This window comes from Macaca nemestrina, chromosome 10, assembly GCF_043159975.1.
Source record: "Macaca nemestrina isolate mMacNem1 chromosome 10, mMacNem.hap1, whole genome shotgun sequence".
In the NCBI taxonomy this organism is placed as follows: Eukaryota; Metazoa; Chordata; class Mammalia; order Primates; family Cercopithecidae; genus Macaca; species Macaca nemestrina.
The window spans coordinates 49,328,667-49,352,234 of record NC_092134.1 but is presented as its reverse complement, the minus strand read 5'-3'; positions in this window follow the sequence as shown (position 1 = coordinate 49,352,234).

Genomic DNA, 23,568 nt, shown 5'->3' with positions numbered 1-23,568 from the left:
TTCCATTCTCCCCATCACTTTCAGGTACATCAGTCAAACATTTGGTCTCTTTCACATAGTCTCATATTTCTTGGAGGCTTTGTTTGTTCCTTTTCATTCTTTTTTCTCCAATCTTGGCTTCATGCTTTATTTCATTAAGTTGATCTTCAATCTCTGATGTCATTTCTTCTGCTTGATCAATTCAGCTTGATACTAGTGTATGCTTCACAAAGTTCTCATGCAGTGTTTTTCAGTTCCATCAGGTCATTTATGTTCTTCTCTAAACGGGTTATTCTAGTTAGCAATTCCTCTAACGTTTTTCCATGTTCTTAGCTTCCTTGCATTGGGTGAGAACATGCTCCTTTAGCGAGTTTGTTATTACCCACCTTCTGAAGCCTACTTCTATCAATTCATCAAACTCATTCTCCGTTCAGTTTTGTTCCCTTGCTGGTGAGTAATTGTGATCTTTGGAGGAGAAAAGGCATTCTGGTTTTTGAAATTTTCAGCCTTTTTGCGTTATTTTTTCCTCATCTCCCTGGATTTATCTACCTTTGGTGTTTGATGTTGGTGACTTTTGGATGGGATTTGTGTGTGAACATCCTTTTTGTTGATGTTGATGTTATTCCTCTCTGTTTGTTAGTTTTCCTTCTAACAGTCAGGACCATCTGCTGCAGGTCTGCTGGAGTTTGCTGCAGGTCCACTCCAGACCCTGTTTGCCTGGGTATCCCCAGCAAAGGTTATGGAACAGCAAAGATTGCTGCCTGTCCCTTCCTCTGGAAGCTTTGTTCCAGAGTGGCATCAGCCAGATGCCAGCTGGAGCTCTCCTGTATGAGGTGTCTGTCAACCCCTCCTAGGAGGTGTCTCAGAGTCAGGAGGCATGGAGATCAGGGACCCACTTGAGATGGCAGTCTGTCCTTTAGCAAAACTCTAGCATCGTGCTGAGAGATCTGCTGCTGTCTTCAGAGCTGTCAGGCAGGAACGTTTAAGTCTGCTGAAGTTCCACCTACAGCCGTCCCTTCCCCCAGGTGTTCTGTCCCAGGGAAATGGGGGGTTTATCTATAAGCCCCTGACTGTGGCTGCTGCCTTTCTTTCAGAGATGCCCTGCCTAGAGAGGAGGAATCCAATGAGTCTGTCTGGCTACAGCGGCTTTGCTGAACTGCAGTAGGCACCACCCAGTTCAAACATCAGTGATTTGTTTACACTGTGAAGGGAAAGCCTCAGTCATGGCAGATGCCCCTCCCCACCCCAAATTGGAGCATCCCAGGTTGACTTCAGCCTGTTGTGCTGGCAGTGAGAATTTCAAGCCAGTAGATCTAAGCTTGCTGGGCTCCGAGTGGGTGGGATCCACTGAGCTAGACCACTTGGCTCCCTGGCTTCAGACCCATTTCCAGGGGAGTCAATGGTTCTGTCTCGCTGGCATTCCAGTCACTACTAGGGTATGAGAAAACAAAACAAAACAAAAACTCCTGCAGCTAGCTCAGTGTCTGCTCAAATGGCCACCTAGTTTTGTGCTTGAAACCCGGGGCCCTGGTGTTGTAGGCACCTGAGGGAATCTCCTGGTCTGTGAAATATGAAGACCTTGGGAAAAGTGTAGTATCTGGGCTGGAATGCACCATTCCTCAGGGCACAGTCCCTCACGGCTTCCCTTGGCTATGGGAGGAAGTTCTCCAACCTCTTGCACTTCCCAAGTGAGGTGACAGAAGGAGTCAAGAAAGAGCCAACGGGCAGGAAAGGAAGTGACTTCTTGACTTCCAAGAAGGAGCCAAGGGGCAGAAAAGGAAGTGATTTTAAGTCAAAGACAATTTAACACAAAGTTAAGGAAAATTATTTTAAAAATCTAAAGCAGGAAATGTTTCCTAAACTATAAGACCAAGGACCAGACCATTGGAAGTTAAGTGAAATAAACATTGAGATTTATTTTACGGCTCTTACCAGATGAAAAAAATTATATATTTCAAACTGGCTCAGGAAAAGACAGAAAAAAAAAAAAAACAATAGAAAAACAGCAGCCAAAAATATAAGCAAACTAATATGGTATTTAATATTGCCAACATTAGTTATAGATGATTTGTAAGAAAAAGTCTGGGAGAATTCCACAGGAGAATATTAAAAATATAATTAGGAAAAGAGTCTAGGCTTGTTGGCCATTCTCTCTTTGTGAATTCTCATCTGAATCTTCATTCTAAGCTGGAAATTCCTATAGAATGGTTTATTTATGCGGCTTTCATAGTCAGAAAGTTAGAGGAAAAATGAAAACACTGAGGTGAAAACCAATGACACACAAGGTGATGGTAAAAGAAAGGAGCATGCCAAATTCTTGGAGGCTGCAAGATGCTAGGTAAGAATATAAGTAGACAGAAATAAATTGATTACAAATTAGCCAACCAGAATAATTTTGCAGTGATTTAAAAGCAATTAGAGTCACATCATCACATTAAAATTGCTTTAATATTCAACTTATCTGTTACCCGTCAAAACAAGTTTTTTAAAATAGTTTTCATGTAAAATATTTGGTTGGAAATTCAAGAAGATTCAATCTTTGATTTTATTTTCATGAATAAAGGATATGAATAAAATAAATCCTACCAACAATTGGATTGATTTTTATAATAATATATACTGATTATTGAAATTTGCAGGGATAATTTTATGATTAAAATTTATGTACTTGGATATTCCAGAAACCAGATAATAAATGCACAGAGAAATGACTCACCTTCAGTTTGGTGCATTAGATTTATTGATTTTGAGAGTGATTTATGTTAAGGACTTTCTAAAGTTGTGTTTTTAAATGACCCCCAACACCAAAAGTTTGACCTTATATAGAAAGAATTATCGGTCATTTAAAAATAATTTCTCCTGGCCAATATCCAATTCAATCTATTAAAAACAAGAGGAGAAGTTTGTTTGAATGAATAACAACATTTCACAGGAAGAATTTATGAGTGATTATCTTAGAAAATATGGTTTTTCTCATTTCCTCACCTCACTTCCTCCTAAAACATTTTGGATAGCTCCCAAGTGTTATTTCATATACTTAAATCCAAGGTGTAATAGGTTACTTTATTTCCCTGTTGATTTTAACTCTAAAATGTGGATTCAGGATTAAACTCCCCTACTCTATTACTAGTTTAGTTTTTTGGCGTGTTATCTTCTTTTCAAATTTTATTCCATTGTAACAAAATTGCTCTCTAACAATTCACAGAATGAAATAAATTGATGTTTTGCTGAATTCTTTAATTTTTTTACTTATTTTTACTGCTATATACAGACAAGTTCAAAGCTATGTCTTATATCTGAGAAAATAAACCCTGCATGCCAGACACCAATAAATTTTCTTATTCAATTTGTAGTAGCTGAAAACTGTAATCTGAATGTTAGGATATTCTTTTATTATTGTTATTATTATGTTATTATAGTTCAAGAAAGTTATCTCAATTTACCCATTCACGTAAAATATTATCCCTTTGGTAGGTTTTATTATAGCAAGACATGCGTTTTTAAATATTTTTATTAACATGATACACAGTGCATATATATATATAGATATATAGATATATAGGTATATTTTTTTGACAGAGTCTTGCTCTGTCACAAGGCTGGAGTGCAATGGCAAAATCTTAGATCTTGGCTCACTGCAAACTCTGCCTCCCAGGTTCAAGCAATTCTTGTGCCTCAGCCTCCCAAGTAGCTTGGATTACAAGCATGTACCACCTTGTCCAGCTAATTTTTGTATTTTTAGTAGAGACAGGGTTTCACCATGTTACCCAGGCTACTCTTGAACTCCTGACCTCAGGTGATCTACCTGCCCTCGCCTCCGAAAGTGCTGGGATTACAGGTGTGAGTCACGGTGCCCAGCCTCACAGCCCTTTTGTTAATAGGCTATTTGAAGAGTTTTCACACAGTTATTATTACAACATAAATCAGCAGCATGTAATCTATATTTGAAATCTTAAATCTATTGCACAATTATTTCTGTATTTCACTTATTTTTTTATGAAAAATGTATTTCTTTCTCTGACATTTTTTATTTCAATATTTAAGAGGTACAAGTGCAGCTTCGTTACATTGATATACTGCACAGTGCTGACATCTGGGCTTTTAGTGTACCCACCATCCGAATAGTAAACACTGTACCCAATAGGTAGTTTTCCAACCTTCCCACCCTCTCACCCACCTTTGGAAGGCTCCAGTGACTACTTTTTTAACTTTGTACGTCCATGTGTACCCATTGTTTAACTCTCACTTACACATGAAAACATGCAGCATTTGACTTACTGTTTCTGAGATTTTTCACTCAAGATAATGGCCATCAGTTTCATTCATGTTGAAACAAACAAACAAAAAAACCTGATTTCATATTTTTAATGGTTGAGTAGTATTCCATGGTGTGTGTGTGTGGATACACACCACCTTTCCTTTATCCAATCCTCCACTGTTGGACACAGGTTGGGTCCATGAGTTTGCTATTATAAATAGTGTTGCAATAAACGCACAAGTGCAAGTGTCTTTTTCTGTAATGATTTCTTTTCCCTTTGGTAGATATCCCATGGTTGGATTGCTGGATCAAATGGCAGTTTTAGTTCTAGTTCTTTGAGAAATCTTGATACTGCTTTCCATAGAAGTACTAGTTTATATTCTCACCAACAATGTTTAAGTGGTTACTTTTCTTCTTATTCTTGTGATATCTGTTGTCTTTTGACTCATTAGTAATAGCCATTCTGACTGGTGTAAGATGGTATCTTATTGTGGTTTTAATATGCCTTTCTCTGATGATTAGTGATGCTAAGCATTTTTTTCATGTACTTTTTGACCACAGCCATGTATTCTTTTGAAAAACGTCAATTTGTGACCTTTGCCCACTTTATAATGGAGTTATAGGTGTTTTTCTTGTTGAGTTGTTGGAGGCCCTTGTGGAATCTAGATATTAGATTTTTGTCAGATGCACAGTTTGCAAATGTTTTCTCTAATTCTGTACATTTTTTGTTTACTCTGTTGATTATTTCTTTTGCTATACAGCACATTCAAAAGATAACATAACACAAGTAAGTGGGGTTCACTCCTGGTATACAAGGATGGTTCATGAGAAATATCTTTCTAATAAACTCTACTATTCTTCAATGCAAATATTCAAATTTGAAAAAAACAACGTTTATTTCTTATGTGGCTCCAATTAATTATTATTATATTTATTTTGCAAATATATTTGTGTATCTACTACATGCAGTCACTACTCTAAGCATTGAAAGTAAAAGGGTAACTCAAATGAAAGTTGCTTCAGCCTCTAGGGTGAGTATAGATTTCATTAGGAAAATGGACATTCTGATATAAATTAAAGAAACATAATTTCAAAGTAAGGAAAAGTACAAGGTGCCGTGAAATTTTAAAAGGTAAAAGGTGAACTGCTACATTATGGATGTAAAGTAATGGATGAATTTCCTGAATAGGTGAACATTTAGTTGACACCTAAAGAAAAAGTAAGAGTTAATGAAGCTAATAAATGAAGAAATACCATATATTAGAAATAGATAAAGTTCCAAGGGAAAGAGAGAGAACAGTGGTGTCAGATAACTGAAAGAAAGTGATTGTTATCCCCATTTGGAGTTAAGGCTTAGAATGACATTATCTTACAGTAGCCTAGAGTGACTTTATCAATATCTCTCTGCTAAGCACGTGGAAGTATATCTAAATTCAAACTGATTTTTCTTATGATAAAATCTCCTGATGGTATAGTTAAATCCAAAATTGTAATCACAATATGGAAGAACTGTCATGGTTTGGCCTCTCTTACAATCTAATTTTCTATTCCATTTTATCATATGATATATATTCCAGCCAAATAAAATGGTAAGATCTTAGAAATCACAAACCAAACCTCATTTATATTTCTAGTCCCTCAGGACCTGGCAAAATATCTTGCTGTTGTAGAAACTCAATAAATATTTATTGAATTGTCATTGAAATTTCTATTGCCAGGAAAGTGTAGTTTCAACTGTAAAAAAGAAAATGTATAGTGTATATCAAACAAAATGCAGAAGTAATTTTGTTCATTGTTGCAATTATTTGTTTTGAGTAGAAAAACGTACTTTGACGACATAATATGATAAATGAATTTTTATGACAACTGTTGCCCAACATAGAGTGGGTCATTTTCAGTAAAGGATTAATTAACCCCTTAGGAAAAGAAGTACGGTCTCAGATATATAAAATTATATAAAATGTTTTAAAGTTTTTTCCGTAAAAAATAATTTATGTCATTTTGCTTCATTTTACACAGCTTTAAAGAGGGCTTAAATGTTAAATATTTTTGAAATGTAGTGCGCTATGAAAAACAGTAATTAACATTTCTTATCTCAGTAACCCAGTTCATTGTTGCCTGCAATTCTGTGACCTGCTTTGTACAGTCAATTTATAATGGAGAATTGTCATATGAATTAATAAACTGATAAGTTCACTTTTCAATTACACTTACAAAGTGACACTACTAAATAAACTCATTTTCTAATTATAAAATACAATTGAAGTATTATTTTAGTTACATTCTTTAATAAAGTTTCTAATTCATTTCTAAAGCTTGATGGTTGGCATTTTATCACGATGACTTACATTCTTGGTATATGGTGGTTTTGTTATATTATTCCCTTTTTTGTGTGTGTCCCTATTGCACTTAGGCCTTCTAACCAATTATCTGACTCTAAGCTCTATCTGTTTAGGGAGAAAGCTGTAACAAAGCCTAAGGCAACAACTTTGAGTGAATACGTCTCCATGACGAAGCATGAGTTTTTATTACCCCTCTCCTGGTAGATGTGGTAGGGGTGAGAGACCCACAGAGATGGTGTGCCGAATATTTTAAATAAATTTCTTATTTAAATCTCACAGCCATCTTTTCAGGAATAAATACTTCCTATTCCCATTTAATATGAGGGAAGAGGTACTCTTCTTGACACACAGCAGTGAGAATTACTGGGCTGTTTTCCTCCTATAATTAGGGTCCATATAGTTGTAGCCTCCTCAGTTATCCATGAAGCTATGCTGCTTCCTAGGTGGTAGACACACTGGCTGTGTTTTTGCTTGAGTGTTTTGCTTGAGAGAGCTTAACAGAGCTCTCACTCTTCAGGGTTCTATCTGTATGAGCTTGGGAAATTTATGTAAGCTTCCTAAGCTCCAGTGTATTTCTATGTAAAATAAAGATAATAATAACACTCCTATTTTAGGGTTATTGGGATAAGTAAATAGCATAAAGTGTGTAAAAACACAGCCTGCTGCCTGGCACTGAATCACTTTTGCTGATATTATTATTTTCAAAATTAATTAATTCATTCATATTTTTAATTGACAAATAAAATTGAATATATATTATGGTGGGCAACATGGTATTTTAAAATATGTATACATTACAGAATAGCTAAATCAAGCAAATTCCCCTCAGGACCTGGCAAAATATCTTGCTGTACTAGAAACTCAATAAATATTTATTGAATTTTCATTAAAATTTCCATTGCCAATTAAGTGTTACTTCAACTATAAAAAACATATTTGGTAGTGTATATCAAATAGAAAAGCAGAAGAGATTTTGTTGGTTGCATTTATTTTGAGAATAAACATTATTTTATCCAAAATAATATGATAAATAATATGCACTAATTTACATTCTTATTTTTCTGTGTTTGGTGAAAACACTTAAAATGTATTCTTGTGGCAATTTTCAACTATGTAATGTGTGTTATTAACTACAGTCTCCATGCTGTACAAATTTATTCTTCCTAACTGAAATTGTGTATCCTTTGACCAGCTGTTATTATTCTTAATTGCAGAAGCATTAGAAACTGTAAGCTAATCAGGATTTGAGGCTCTTTCTTAGCCTCTTGTGTTTAAATGAGTTGCCTCTAATCCAGGCATCTGTATAATTAGAACAGGCTTACCATCTCCAAGGATTTTTTTAAAGATAAAAATGATATGTATAAGGTGCTCCTAGCACAGTGCCTGACATATTGTAAGGCCTTCACATACAAGTATTTCTTACTAGTCATTGTATGAATTATCTTGGTTACAACTTTAATGAAAAGGGAATAGTGCCATCAGCAGATGCAAGGACCACCAGGTGAATTTTAAAATTTTATGAGTTTTTAAATCTTTATGGCATACTATTTGTGTAACAGTATTTGGGTTGGGAGAGGTCCTCAAAGGTGCCAAGTTACAAGTGTATGATTTATGTGGCTGTTCAGAGTAATAGGTTATAAAGAGACTTGGCTATTAACATGGCAAATCTGCTTTTAAAAGTTTAACAGCATTACATGATTAAATCAGAACTTATGTTTTTAAGGTATAATAAGGCAAATTTTACAACCTTTTAGAATATAGGTTTTTAAATTAATTTTGCCAGAGCAAATACCTTAAAATATGTAGACTTGTTTAAGAAACTTTAAGCACATTAAGCAGCTACCTTATTATTATTAAAGTAGCCTCAATGAAATGAAAAGTATGGTTACTAAAATACTTTAATTTTAAATATGAATATTTTTGTTTCTGTGAAAAGGCTTTACCAATTACCAAAAGACATCTGTGGAAACACTGTAAGCTTTAAATGACCCACCACGAAAAAATCAATTTGGTGATCAGCTGTAAGAATTTGGTGATAAGAATCAACCATTATATAATTAAAGATTTAAAATTTATTGTTTCTATAAAATTAGCTACTAAATACTTTTTATTATTTTAGAATATTAGTATTTAGAAACATTTACATTATAACTGTTTTGACTTTACTAAGTTTTATATTATCTTATTAAATCATATCCAGAGATGAGTCATTTCTAAAATTTCTAGGAGAAGATCTGAGGGTTACAGATGATAAATACTGTGTATCTGAACGTGGATGTTCCCATACATGCTTCTTTAACTAAATTCAACTATATGTGATCACTTGCATATATAAATAAATAAATATATACACACATATATCTTAGAATTTGAAATGTATTCTGGTAAATATGAAAGGTTTATGTATTATTTTTTTATATCAATGTAATTCAACAGGTTAAGAACATATATAGGCAACTTACAAAATTATAAAAGGAGATTTTAATTATACGTGTCATACATATTCATTTTAGAACCTGGCTCAAAAAAAATGAGGCACTTCTGCACGTTTTCAACATTTGTGCAAAACCACATGATTTTAATTAACATTTTATTCAGTGTGCTATACTGCAAAAAAATATGAAATGTATCAGTGAGATAAGAAAAATAAATCATTATGTTTTTAGTTACGTGATTATTTTCCGTTATTTGTTTTACTTTTAGCTTTATGGGGTATAATTGACAAATAATAATTGTATATATTTAAAGTGTACAAGATGATGTTTTGATAAACATATGAACTGATTACCACTCTAACACTAATGAATATAGCGATCCCCTCACGTTGGTACTGTTTTGCGTGTGCTGAGAACATTTAAGCTCTCTTAGCAAATTTCAAGTGTACAATACAGCTTACTGACTCTGGCCAGCATGATGTGCATCAGATCTCCTTCCTTTAAATGGAAACTTTGTACTCTTTGATCAACATCTTTGATCAACAAAGATCAACCCTGGTAACCACCTTCCTATTCTCCACTTCTATTCGTTAGACTTTATTAGATTCCACATGTAATGAGATCATATAGTATTTGTCTTTGTGTGCCTGTCTAATTTCACTTTGCATAATGTCCTCCACATTCATTCATGTTGTCACAAATGACACAATTTTCTGCCTTTTTTTTTTTTTTTTTTTTGGAGGGCGGGGACAGGTTCTCACTCTGTTCCCCAGACTGGAGTGCAATGGCTTCATCTCAGCTCACCACAACCTTCGCCTCCCAAGCTCAGGTGATTCTCCTGCCTCAGCCTCCTGAGTAGCTGGGATTATAGGCACATGCTACCACCATTCAGCTAATTTTTGTATTTTTAGTAGAGATGGGGTTTTACCATGTTGGCTAGGCTGGTCTTGAACTCCTGACCTCAAATAATCCACCTCTTTAGGCTTCCCAAAGTGCTGGGATTACAGGCATGAGGCACTAGGCCCTGTCAATTTTCTGCTTTTTCAGAAGAAAATATTTTAGAAGCATATTTTATTGTATATTTATATCATCATATTTTTTAATCCATTGATCCATCAATTAGCTTCATTCTGTATCTTGGCTATTGTGAATAATACTGTAGTGAACATTGGGATGTAGGTATCTCTTCAAGATACTAATGTCATTTCCTTTGGGTATATAACTGGAAGTAAGACTGCCAAATCACATGGTGGTTCTATGTTTACATTTTTGAAGAACTTCCATACTATTTTTAACAATGGCTGTATCAATTTGCATCCCTACCAATAATATAAAGATTTCCCTTTTCCACACATTCTCACCAACACTATTCTCTTTTTATATTTTCTTGTTTTTTGTTTTTGTTTTTGTTTTTTTTTTTTTTTAGATTTTGTATGTACCTAGTAGGTACATATATTCATGGGATACGTGAGATATTTTGGTACAGACACAAAATGTGTAATAATCACATCATGGAGAATGAGTTATCCAGCCCCTGAAGCTTTTATTCTTTGTGTTACAAATGATCCAATTACACTCCTTTAGTTATTTTTTAATGTGCAACTAAATTATTATTAATTATAGCCACCCTGTTGTGCTAGCAAATACTGTCTTATTCATTTCTTCTAACTTTATTTTGTACCCATTAACCATCCACATCTCTCCCCTGACCCCCACTACACTTCTCAGTTTCTGATAACCATCCTTCTATTCTTTATCTCAATGAGTTCAATTATTTTGACTTTTTAGATTCCACAAATAAGTGAAAACATGCGATTCTTTTTCTGTGCGTGGCTTATTTCTCTTAACCTAATGACCTCTAGTTCCATTTATGCTTCATTCCATTTGTGTTTTTGCAAATGACAGACTCTTATTCCTTTTTATGGCTGAATAGTACTCTACTGTGTGTAACTACCATATTGTCGTCATCTATTTGATTTTTTCCAACACTTTTTATCTTTTTTCCAACACTTAGGTTTTTTCCAACACTTTTTATCTTTTATCTTTTTGATAATAGCCATTCTTAGAAATGGGAAGTGATATTGTCATTTTGATTTGCATTTCACTGATTATAAGTGAGGTTGAACTTTTTTTTTTTTTTTTTTTTTTTTGAGACGGAGTCTCGCTCTGCCGCCCAGGCTGAAGTGCAGTGGCCGGATCTCAGCTCACTGCAAGCTCCGCCTCCCGGGTTCACGCCATTCTCCTGCCTCAGCCTCCCGAGTAGCTGGGACTACAGGCGCCCGACACCTCATATACCTGTTGCCATTTGTCTCCCTTCTTTTGAGAAATGTCCACTCAGGTCTTTTGCTCATTTTTTGTTTTTTAATTGGGCTATTTGTTTTCTTGCTATTGAGTTGTTTAAGTTTCTTCCTTTCTTTCCTTCCTTCCTTTCCTTCCTTGTTTTCTTTCCTTCCTTTCTTTCCTTCCTTCCTTTCCTTCCTTCTTTCCTCTCCTTCCTTCTTTCCTCTCCTTCCTTCTTTTCTCTCTTTCTCTTTCTTCCTCTTTCTCTCGTTCTCTCTCTCTTTCTCTCTTTCTCTCCTTCTTTCTTTTCTTCACAGTCTCACTCTGTCGGCCAGGCTGGAGTACAGTGTCACGATCTCGACTCACTGCAGCCCCCATCTCCAGGGCTCAAGCAATTCTCCTGCCTCAGCCTCCTGAGTAGCTGGGATTACAGGCGAGAGCCACTGCACCTGGCTGAGTTTCTTGTATATTTTAGGTATTAACTCCTTGTTGTATATGACTTGCAAATATTTCCTCCCATTCCATTGATTTTCTCTTCACTCTGGTAATGTATTCTTTGCTGTGCAGATGTTTAGTTTGATGAAATCCAATTTGTCTATTTTTTCATTTTGTTGCCTGTGTTTTGGGGATCATAACCAAAATAATATTACCAAGATCAATGTCAAGAAATATTTTTTCTATGTTTTCTTTTTTCTGGTAGTTTTATAGCTGCAGGTCTTATATTCAAGTCTTTTATTTTGAATTGCTTTTTGTATGTTGTCTGAGATAAGCATCCGATTTCATTCTTCTGCATGTAGAAATACAGTATTATTTAAACCATTTGTATTTCTCTATTGTGTGTTCTTGGAACTTTGTCAAATTATCAATTGACTGTAAATGTGTGGATATATTTATGATACTTTTGTTATTGGTCTATATGTTTGTTTTATGACAATGCCATATTGTTTTTATTAGTATAACATTGAAGTAGATTTTGCAACCAAATAGTGTGACACCTCCAGCTTTGTTTTCTGTTATTTGTTTGTTTGTTTTTTTCTCTAGATTGCTTCAGCTATTCTGGGTTCTTAGTAATTTTACATGAGTTTTAGCTTTTCTTTGCCTATTTTTGTGAAAAACACCATTTGAATTTTGATAGGAATTGCACTGGATATGTATATTGCTTTGAGAAATATAAATAAAATAAAATTAATTATTCTAAACCATAAATATATCTTTCTATTAATTCGTGGCATCAATTTCCTTCATCAGTGTTTTATTGTTTACAGTATACAAATCTTTCAAATTCTTTGTTATATTTGTCCTTAAGTATTTTAACTTTTTGATGCTATTATTAAGGAATTGTTTTCTTAATTTTTTTTAATAGTTTGACATTTATTTCTACATAACTGTTTATTTTTATGTTGACTCTGTATCCTGGAACCTTACTGAATTAGTTTTAGTTTAAATAGTTTTTGGTGTGATATTTAGGGTTTTTTATATATAAGAAAATGTTATCTGCAAACAGAGGCAATTTTACTACTTACATTTTGTTTAGATCATTTTATTTCTTTTTCTTGCCTTATTGTTCTGGCTAGAACTTCCAGAACTATATTAAATACAAGTGATGAGAGTGGCAATTTTTGTCTTTTTCCTGATCTTAGAAGACAAGCTTTTAGCTTTTCACGATTGTTGTGGTTTGGCAATGTGTCCCCAGCTAAATTTCATCTGGAATCATAATTTTTAATCCCCATGTGTCAAGGGAGGGAGGTAATTGGATAATGGGGCAGTTTTCCCAGCGACGTTCTCGTGAGTTGATGTTCTCATCAGATCTCTTGACAGTGAGTTCTCAGAAGATCCGATGGTTTTACAAGTATTTAGAAGTTCTTCATTTACTCTTCTCTTTACTGCTGCCTTGTGAAGAAGGTCTTTGTTTCCCTTTCACCTTCCACTATGATTGTAAGTTTCCTGAATCCTCCCTAGCCATGTGGAACTTGATGTCAAACCTCTTTCCTTTATAAATTACCCAGTCTCGGGTATTTATTTATAGCAATGTGAAAATGAACTAACACAACCATTGAGTATATTAGCTGTGGACTTGGCATATATGGTTTTCATTATTTTGAATGCCATCCTTTTATTCCCAGTATAATGAGAATTTTTATCTTGAAAGTGTATTAATTTTTATCTGAAGTATTTTCTGCATCTATTAAGATGATCATATCATTTGTATCCTTTATTATGATAATATGATGTATTTCTGTTATTTTATAAGTTTGGTTTCAATGGTTAACACATCAAGGACCTTTTGTCCAGGCGAGGTGGCTCACGCCTGTAATCTCAGCACTTTGGAAGGCTAAGGCTGGTGGATTACCTGAGGTCAGGAATTCGAGACCAGCCTGGCCAACATGGTGAAACCTCATCTCTACTAAAAATACAAAAATTAGCCAGGCATGGTGGCACATGCCTGTAATCCAAGCTAGTCGGGAGGCTGAGGCAGGAGAATTGCTTGAGCCTGGGAGATAGAGGTTGCAGTGAGCCAAGATCGTGCCACTGTACTCCAGCCTGGCTGACAAAGCGAGACTCTGTCTCATTAAAAAAAAAAAAAAAAAAAAAAAAAAGGCTTTTAAGTTTTATTTCTTAATTAATTAATTGCAAGCTGATGTAACATTATAAGCTATTTATTGATAAGGTTAATTATTCTTTGTCTTTAAATTCAAATATCCATATACACTCTAAAATCAAATATAAGAAAAATTAAGTAAAATTTGAGGAAATCATCATGGCACAGTTAAAAATACTTACATTCAGGATAAATTATTAAGTCAGTCAGCACAAATGAGAGTCATATAGCAAGCAATGTTCTAGGCACTGGAGATACAACAATGAATAAACAGAAAGATAAAAGAAAAACATTGAGTATAACAGGTTTCCTTCAGTGAGAAAATCAGGCAAGAAGTAAGGTAAATAATTAAAATAATTATATGGTAAATGGTGATACTTGCTGAAGAGAGAAATAAAGGATGTTATAGAAGGTGGTTGTTGGAGAGTTGCATAGCAAGAAGTATTGGAATTTTCAAAATTAAATATAATAGATGGAAAGTGTTTCATTGAGAAAGTGACAATTTGTTAAACATTTGAATGTGGAGAGGAGTAAGTCATGTAGGTAAAGGAGGGAAGAACATTTTAGGTAGAGGAAACAGAAATACAGATGACCTGAGGTAGAAGCATGCCTAGCATGTTTATAAAAGAGTTAGGAGATCAGTATGAGAGAAAAGACAGCAACAGGCAAATAAGTCAGAAAGATAAAGGGGGCTTAAAATGTGTAGAGCCTTTCGAATATTATAAGAAATTTGATTTTTACTCTGTGATGGGAATCCACTAGGTGTTTCACTATAAGAATGATATGGTCTGACTTCTGTTTTGACTGAATCATTCTGATGATTGTGTCGGGAAAAGACTGGAGGTGTTTAAGGGTGGAAGCCAAGGCACTGGTTGGAAAACTGATGAATATAAATCAGGAAAAAGATGATAGTGGTTTAGGCAAGGATGGAAGCAGTAGAAATAGTGAGAAGTGGTCAAGATTGCTGAAGGCCTTTGTTTAGGCTAGGGTGTAATATAAAGAGAGGAGTCAGGTAAGACACTGAGTTTTTTGGCCTGTGCAGCTTGAAAATAAAATTATCCTTTGCAGAGACGGTGAAGAAACAAACTTATAGGGATAGAAAGGATCAGGAGCTCAGTTTTCAGTATACTGATTTGATATTCTTATTATACATGCAGATGAAAACAAAACACCAAATAAGAAGTTCATTATGAGTAAAGTGAGGAGAGAGTTGTGGTCTCAAGATACCAACATAGAAGTTGTTGGAATATTTAAAGAAATTAAGTATTCTCCAAGTATTTAACAAAACTTAAAAAATAAATGAAAAGGAAATTCAAAGAGATACATTTGGGACAACTCTTAGGGTTTGGGGAGGATGAACTCATAAACAAAAGATGAGCAGAAACCCCAATAGATATGGAAGATAAACCGTGAAATGGTAGATTACAGGAAACCACATGAAAACACGAGGTGGGAATAAGGGATGAACTTTGACAGTAGAATGAGTATTGAGAATTGATTTTAATCTAAACTTTTAGTTAGAATTCTCAAATTCAAAGGAATCTTAGTTTATTCAAAACAATGTAATAATTTTATGAATTAGAAAGTGAAGATAATTTTTACTTATGTTTCAACACTGACCAGATAACTATATTAATAGAAAGTTGTGAACATATTCAAGAATAAGTGACCATATTCAAGAACAACAAATAACTGATTCTCAAATTACACATATAGAAATCTATGCGTACAGAAATGAAGTTTTCTGGAACTAAAAGCACGTAAAACAAGAGAAAGAAGACATAATTCTTGACTCTTTAAAAAAATAACTCTGAGACAAAAATATCCACTCTTAGACTTGTGTTACTTTTTCTTCATCCTCTGCTCATTACCTCCTTTGCTTTTCATGTCTCTAATTGTTTTTCCTTTGTACACTCCTTACTTGACTGGACATTTGCTGCCACACTCAAAAGTGTAGAGCTTGGTGCCATACTGAAAATTTTCTGCTTGCCCTCTGAATTAAATATGAAATTCACTGGCCTCTTTCTAATTATTTGACGTCCTTTATTTCTCTTTGCTGCAGTTTTACTGAGCCCCTTATTTTGACAGGTATGATTCATATTCTTATAACATGTTTATAATCTCTAGTCAATTGGCATTTAAACCATAGACTTCTGGGCACTTTCTTAAACTCCCTAATTTTTAATATACTTTTGTGTAAGAAGGAAAATCCCTTTGGTCACTTCTCGGACCCCTTCATACTTTAGTCTCACCATGTGACTAGTTCTGGCCAATGAACTGTTAAAGAATGTATGGTAACACTCCCAGGCCAGGGCACTTAATTGCCAATAATAAGATCCTCTAGAGCTTCCTCCACTCTTGCACATTGATGGCAATTGGAGACTGGTGCTGCTCCAGCAGTCAGCATTCCTGAGAACTGTGATAAGCAGAGCATGTTCTTCCCTCTCTGCTGACCTGTGATAAGCATGGTAAAAAACATAATGTCCTTGTTGTTTTAAACCCTGTAGTTGGTTGTAGTTTTGGCTTTTGTTTGTGTGTGTGTTTTAGCACAGCAAATCTAGCTAATCCTCCCTGAAACACACTTGTAAGAAATTTGTTTCCAAAATTCCTCAAACAAATTAGGAATCAGCATTAGTTTGACCAGGCATAGTGGAACTGGCTTCCTTTTTTTTTCTTTGGCATTTAAAGTATGTGTTTCTTAAGCACATTTTCACATTGCTAACTTTTATCATAAACTATTAGTATATTTGTAAAAATATTTAAGAAATTTTAAATGTTAAAAATATAAAGTCAAATTTTAGATAAAACCATCATTGATAACCTCAAAACGTTATCTTTTATTAATTATGTTTCAATATTTTAGTCCTATTTAAAAACCATTAAGATATTATTAATGAAAATTACAAAAAAAATTACAATAAAATACTCATCATAGCTTTTTTTGGCATTAATTACCTTCCAAGCACTGTTCAAAAAGCTTAATATGCATTAATTTGTCAAATGTTTACAACATCCCCTGAGGTAGTTATTATCTCCATTAAATGGTTGAGAAAACAGAGACAAAGAGAGAACAGCTTGCCCAAGACCACTCAATTAGTAGTTTGTGGAAGACGTTTTTTGAGCGTAGTAGCAGAAAGACTAATAGGATCTGTACTCTTAGTAACTACTTTTCTGTGTGATTAAATGTTTCTTATCCACATTGTTTTAGATGTTTCATAATGCAATTCACATTTCACTGGTGTTGGATATTGATACTGTTTCCAATATTTTACACCACTCATTTTGAAATCAATACTGTTTGGCAAATTTTGCTCCTTGTATTTTAGATTATTCAAAACTTACCTGCCTAGAAGTATATATCTTGTTGTAAAGAACATAAATATTTGTTGGCATTTGAGTAAAAATTGCATATACATACTTTTAAAAATTATTACATTAGCTTAAACAACTGCTAGTGTTATATGAAAGACTGCCCTTTGTAAGGACTTGGGTGATGATTCTAGCCCAGAATTATGAGATAATATAAGGTAGATGGATGAAGCCTCTCTCATCTTTGAGACAAGAAATATCTGACGGACAATATTATATTATACAATTCTTTTAATCTGCCTTTCTAGTAACTTGCCCAAAATCTACTTTCCATGCACCTATCCATAAAATAGTCATATTCTGAATTCACATTGTTTTGAACAAATGTAAAATAACACAGTGTCCAATATTAGGAAATAAGCTGATAAACTAAAGAAATCCAGTGCAGTGCTGTATCAGAACTAATGGAAATGTCACACTGAAACTTTAAATTAAGAGGACAATAGAAATTCATAATATGGTAGATCAGTGCAAGCACATAAAATGTTTACCAGATTGAAATAACAAAGAAAAACAAATGAATCTAATCAACGACTGGATAACAAAATTAGCATGCTTCTTTTGTTAAACATTAATTTTTCATAGGCTTTAAAAGGATTTGACTCTTGTAGTTATAGAATATATAAAATTCATTACTAGTGACACCCATTATTATATATAGTGAACTCGATGTGTTAGCAACGAAATGAAGCATGCTTAAATGTAGGGAGTGATGCTGACGCTGACAGAATCCTCTGAACCCTTTTAATTTGCATTGTAAGTAGATTTTGAAAGGTAAGTGGTTTACTAGAAGAAAGAATATTCTTTATTTTCTCCTATTACCTTACGTTTGAGTTGAGCATGGGCTCTGAGTTTCAACAGTACTTACCTTCAAAGTTACATCTTTGTTTAACAACTTTTATGACCCTGCTTAGTTTCTATGGTTTATTCGGAAACCATAGAGAAAAAGAAAAAAACAACTGAAATATTAAAATAGCTTTGTAGTCTTTATTTCTAAGAGGAAAATATGGCCCCATCAGTGTCTAAAATAAAACCTTGGCTGTGTAACTGTGACAAGTTACTCAAATTTTCTAATTCTTAGTTATTTATTTTAGAAACTTAGTAACCACTCTGTCTACTCAAAAGGTTGTTGTAAGGTTGTGAACTTTGAATGAGCAAGAGTATGTATAATTGTGTAAATCATAAAAATTACATCAGATAGAAAAATATTAAGTACTATGAGAAATCTAATATTTAACAAATGTTTACTAAGCAATTTTCTTCTTACTACTAATTGCTATGTGATTAGATTTTTAAAATCCCATTCCTAGCATGATCTAAATGGCTTTTCACAATGTTTTAGATCACTTTGCTTTTGTTTATTTTGTGACCTCAGTGGTTACTGAGTGGAAGCACCAAGTAACAGTTGAAGTACTGAAATGACATCCCACTGATTCAGGTTAAAAGTGGATTTCTCAGACTTACATTCAAGATACCTCATTACTGGTATCCAACATCATATTCAATATTCAGTAATAATAATATTTTGACTTAGTCACCTAACATCTGTCATCCATTTCTATTTCTGTTTTCCTTAACTCAATATGACTATGAACAAAAGTAAATTTATGATAATTCACATTTAACAAACCTCTCGACTGCTATGTCAATGAAACCAAATGGTATTGTGTGACTCAATGGAAAATATCAATCTCCTTTCTGAATATCTTTAGTATGTATTATACTCTTTGGAATTTGATATTAATTACCTTGTTAAGTTGTCTGGAGATATTTCCTCAATTCAATTGTAAGTTCTTCAGTGTCAGAGATTGTGTCTTATGCTATACATAATTTTCCTTTGCAGCACCTATGATAAAACCATAGAAATAATATATAATAATCAACAATTATTTTATGTATTAATCATTTTTAAATGTTATGCTCTGAGTTCCACGATTTCAAAAATTCTTGTCTCATTTTCACAGTGCTTATAAAAAGAATATACTTCTATTATAACTCTATATTGTATTTAATGTATATTTTTTAATGTAATAGGAGGTAAAATAAGTTCTTTTTTTTCTTATTTTTTATTTTTTATTTTTTATTATTATTATACTTTAAGTTCTAGGGTACATGTGCATAACGTGCAGGTTTGTTACATATGTATACTTGTGTCATGTTGGTGTGCTGCACCCATCAACTCGTCAGCACCCATCAACTCGTCATTTACATCAGGTATAACTCCCAATGCAATCCCTCCCCCCTCCCCCCTCCCCATGATAGGCCCCGGTGTGTGATGTTCCCCTTCCTGAGTCCAAGTGATCTCATTGTTCACTTCCCACCTATGAGTGAGAATATGCGGTGTTTGGTTTTCTGTTCTTGTGATAGTTTGCTAAGAATGATGGTTTCCAGCTGTATCCATGTCCCTACAAAGGACACAAACTCATCCTTTTTTATGGCTGCATAGTATTCCATGGTGTATATGTGCCACATTTTCTTAATCCAGTCTGTCACTGATGGACATTTGGGTTGATAAAATAAGTTCTTGAATGGAAGAGCCATGCTAAATTTCCTCCTTGAAACATTAATAAGGAACCACAGAGAGCATTCTTTGGAACCCTCAGATTTGCATGAATGCTTAACCAGGTTTAATAAATTGTAGATATTTAATATGATCTACCATCTTCTAATTCCAAAGATAGATCAGTATGAGAAAAGAGGAATCAGCAAGACAATTAAGAACACCCATCATAGGTTTATAGACAATCTTGTTAAAAGGTTTGGTGATATTAATTTTTTGTAGATTTCCCTTGAAATTGAAAAGGACCACTGGCATTCTTGGTAATCTGAGAAGAGACAGTTATGTGCTAGATGGGACAAAAAGAGCTATCATATGAATTGGTTCTATAAATAAATAATAATAAAAATACACTTTTTTTTTCTAAATGTTATTTTCATAGGATTTCTAAGTATGAATTGTGCATCTTTTCTTTTATTATTGGATATAAAATGAATAGGTAACTATATAATTGTATGGCATTTAAAAATTGCTTGAGCCCAGATTTTAGGCCCTATATCTCAATCAAATATAGTTATTTCTCAAAAAAAAAAAAAAGAATATACTGATTGGCAATCCCAAATCCCAAAACTGATCTGGGACTAGAGACTTAAAGGCCACGGCCATAATGCATGTTGAATGGTGCTCAGGCAACTTGCTATAAGGAGTGTTAGTAATGATCTCTGTAATGTGATGGAAGGCATTTCCACTTCACATATTGACATTTCCTTTGATATTTACATAATGTATATTTCAAAAATGATCAAACAAAGTGTTGGTTTATAGCACAGAAAGTAAAATTTGAATTTTGATGTTTACTTAGCAGATGCAGAACATTAGAAATGTATTATAGTGTATTGAATTCCATATTTATTCAAACTTTGTAGAAAGTCCCCAAGTAGTAAGATTTGTGGGCTTCTATGCACTCCTTCAAGGACCTGCATGAGAAGAAAGAGAACATTCCCTTATGTAGGTAAATCATAACGTGATATGATTTTTAGCTTGAAATGCTGAATCCTACACTAACAGTTCATTTAGTGAAAAAAGAACTTTTTTCTTAATATTTACTTATCTTCACTTTTCTCAAATCATATAGTTTTTTAATATAAAGAAAGTTCCTCTAGTAACACTCCATATTTAAAGAAACAAAAGCCCTAAGTGCAAATTAAACAAGAATTTTTGTTGCTAGTTAGATTTCATGACTTTTATGTAGAAAAACAGGTTAGAATTGAACTCTGTTGTTGGAATTTTCCTGTTTCACAGATGTCCCTGCTCAAAATTTTAGTACACTTTTTTTCTCATGCTAATTATTCTTATAATACACAATTTGAGAAGAAAAATAAAATTTCATATCTCTGGCTAAGTATTATACTATTATTTCCTTAGGTAAATGTGTCAATCTCAACATTAAGTACAAAAAGCAAATTAAAGGTGTCTGTAATATACTGATTGTCAAACAAATAATGAGATGATTTTTACAAGAAGCTAGTTCAAAGTGACATGGAACCATTTAAAGCACACAAACACACACACACAGACACATACACACACACCTGGGCCCCCAAATTTAATCTGTTTTTCCAAAAGTGGAATTGAGAACTTGTTCACAGGAACCTATACATTGAATTATGCTCTTATAAAAATGCAATATAAAAATTAGGCATCTGTTTATCTGGAAATCAAGCTGCCTTCAAACATTAAAACAACACTTACTTGCTTCTAAAGTGAATAGAAAATAAGTCCTGACTGCTATTTAATAGTTTTATGTGGCCATGAACCTTCTGCAGGTGGGCTGTTGAATTGTCTTGTTGCTTGATGTTAAGGTGGATATTTTCAAAATAAATCTTGTATAGTTGTCATTAAAATAACATGACCTGGGACTTTGGTTAGGTGATTACTTTGATGTGTTTATTCAACAATTTTCTGAAAAGGGGAAGTTAAATTGTCCTACGCATTATTCGTAGGTTGGTTATTGTAACTATATTTATGTTTGTCTTTGACTCTGTGTCAAAATAATGGCAAATCTCAAATGGAATGTATAGGATTGATTTAAATTGGAAAAGGACATTTATTTATTTATTTATTTATTTATTTATTTATAATATCCACTACATGGTGTTTTAGACTGGACTAAATTTTAAAAGTTTTGAATAAGGGACGGCAAGAAATAATTCAAAATAATATATTTGTCCTCTCTAATTAGTATTCTCCGTTTACAGTCATGTGTCACTTAACGATAGAAATATGAGAAATGCATCATTAGGCAATTCTGTGATGTGCAGACACCACAGAGTGTACTCACAAAGCTTGATGGTAATTCTATATATACCTAGGCTATGGGGTATAGCCTATGGTTCCTAGTATATAAAACTGTAGTAGTAGTTTGTTTTCACACTGCTATAAAGAACTTCCTGAGTCTGGGTAATTTATACAGGAAAGAAGTTTACTTGATTCACAATTCTGCATGTTTGGGGAGGCCTCAGGAAACTTACAATCATAATGAAAGGGGAAGAAGGCACGTCTTGTATGATGGCAGGTGAGAGAGACAGCATGTGAGACTACAGAAAAAAAAAACACCTTTTATAAAACCATCAGATCACGTGATAATTCATGAGCACAGCATGGGGGAATTGGCCCCCGTGATCCAATCACCTCCTTCCCTCTATGGGTAGAGATTACATTTCTAAATGAGGTTTGGCTGCGGACACAGAGCCAAACAATATCAGCATGTTACTGTATTAAATACTGTAGGTAATTATAACACAATGGTAAATAGCACCTAAACATATCTAAGTGTGGGAAAAAAAACAGTAAAAGTGAACTATGATAATCTTATGAGATCAGCATCATATAGCACTGAAACATTGCTATACAGCATGTGATTGTATTTACACATAAGGAATCTCTGAGTATAAAGATTTTTGTTTTGTTTTAGTTATTTAATTTTTTACTACTAGTTTAAGAACACGGTAAAATTAAAAAGAGAAGAACATTAGGCAAGTGGAAAAATACGAAGAATAAGCAAATTGCTTTTCAGACTATTCATCACATTTATAACATGGTAAAATAAAGAAGTTCCTTATTATGGACTAAATGTTTGTGTCTCCTCAAACTTCACATGTTAAAACCCTAACCCCTAGGGTGATGGTATTAGAAAGTAGAGCCTTTGGCAGATAATTATGTGGGAGTCTCCATGAATAGAATTAGTGCCTTTATAAACAGAGACAAGAGAGTTTGTGCTTTCTCTATTCTCCACCAGGTGAAGCTACAAGGAAACCAAGAAACAGGCCCTCACTAGACACTAGATCTGTTGGTGTCTTGATCTTCGACTTTCCAGCTCCCAGAACTGTGAGAAATAAATTGAACCACACAGTCTATGGTAATTTGTTACAGCAGCTTAAACTGACAAAGACACCCCCTCTCTTTGTTATTTATAAGATTGTCCTCAAAATGTGAAGGAAACTATTCTTAAGTCATGCAGGAGATACCATCAAGCAAACACAGAATCATCTACCTTATCTTACTTGGGACATCAGGGACTGTGAGTGATATTTCTGGCCATTGATCGAGGCCAGAAGTCAAAGTTTAGAACTGTCTCAGAAGCCAGGGAGAAGGTTTAATACGAGGAAGTAAATATCAATCACAGAACCTATTACCTGGGCTATTAAATCAAAACAAACAAAATGTTATGAAAGCCAAATCCTAAGAGATTCACCTCAAAGCCACGAATGAATTCAGAATAAAACAGATAGAAGATAGACGACTATACC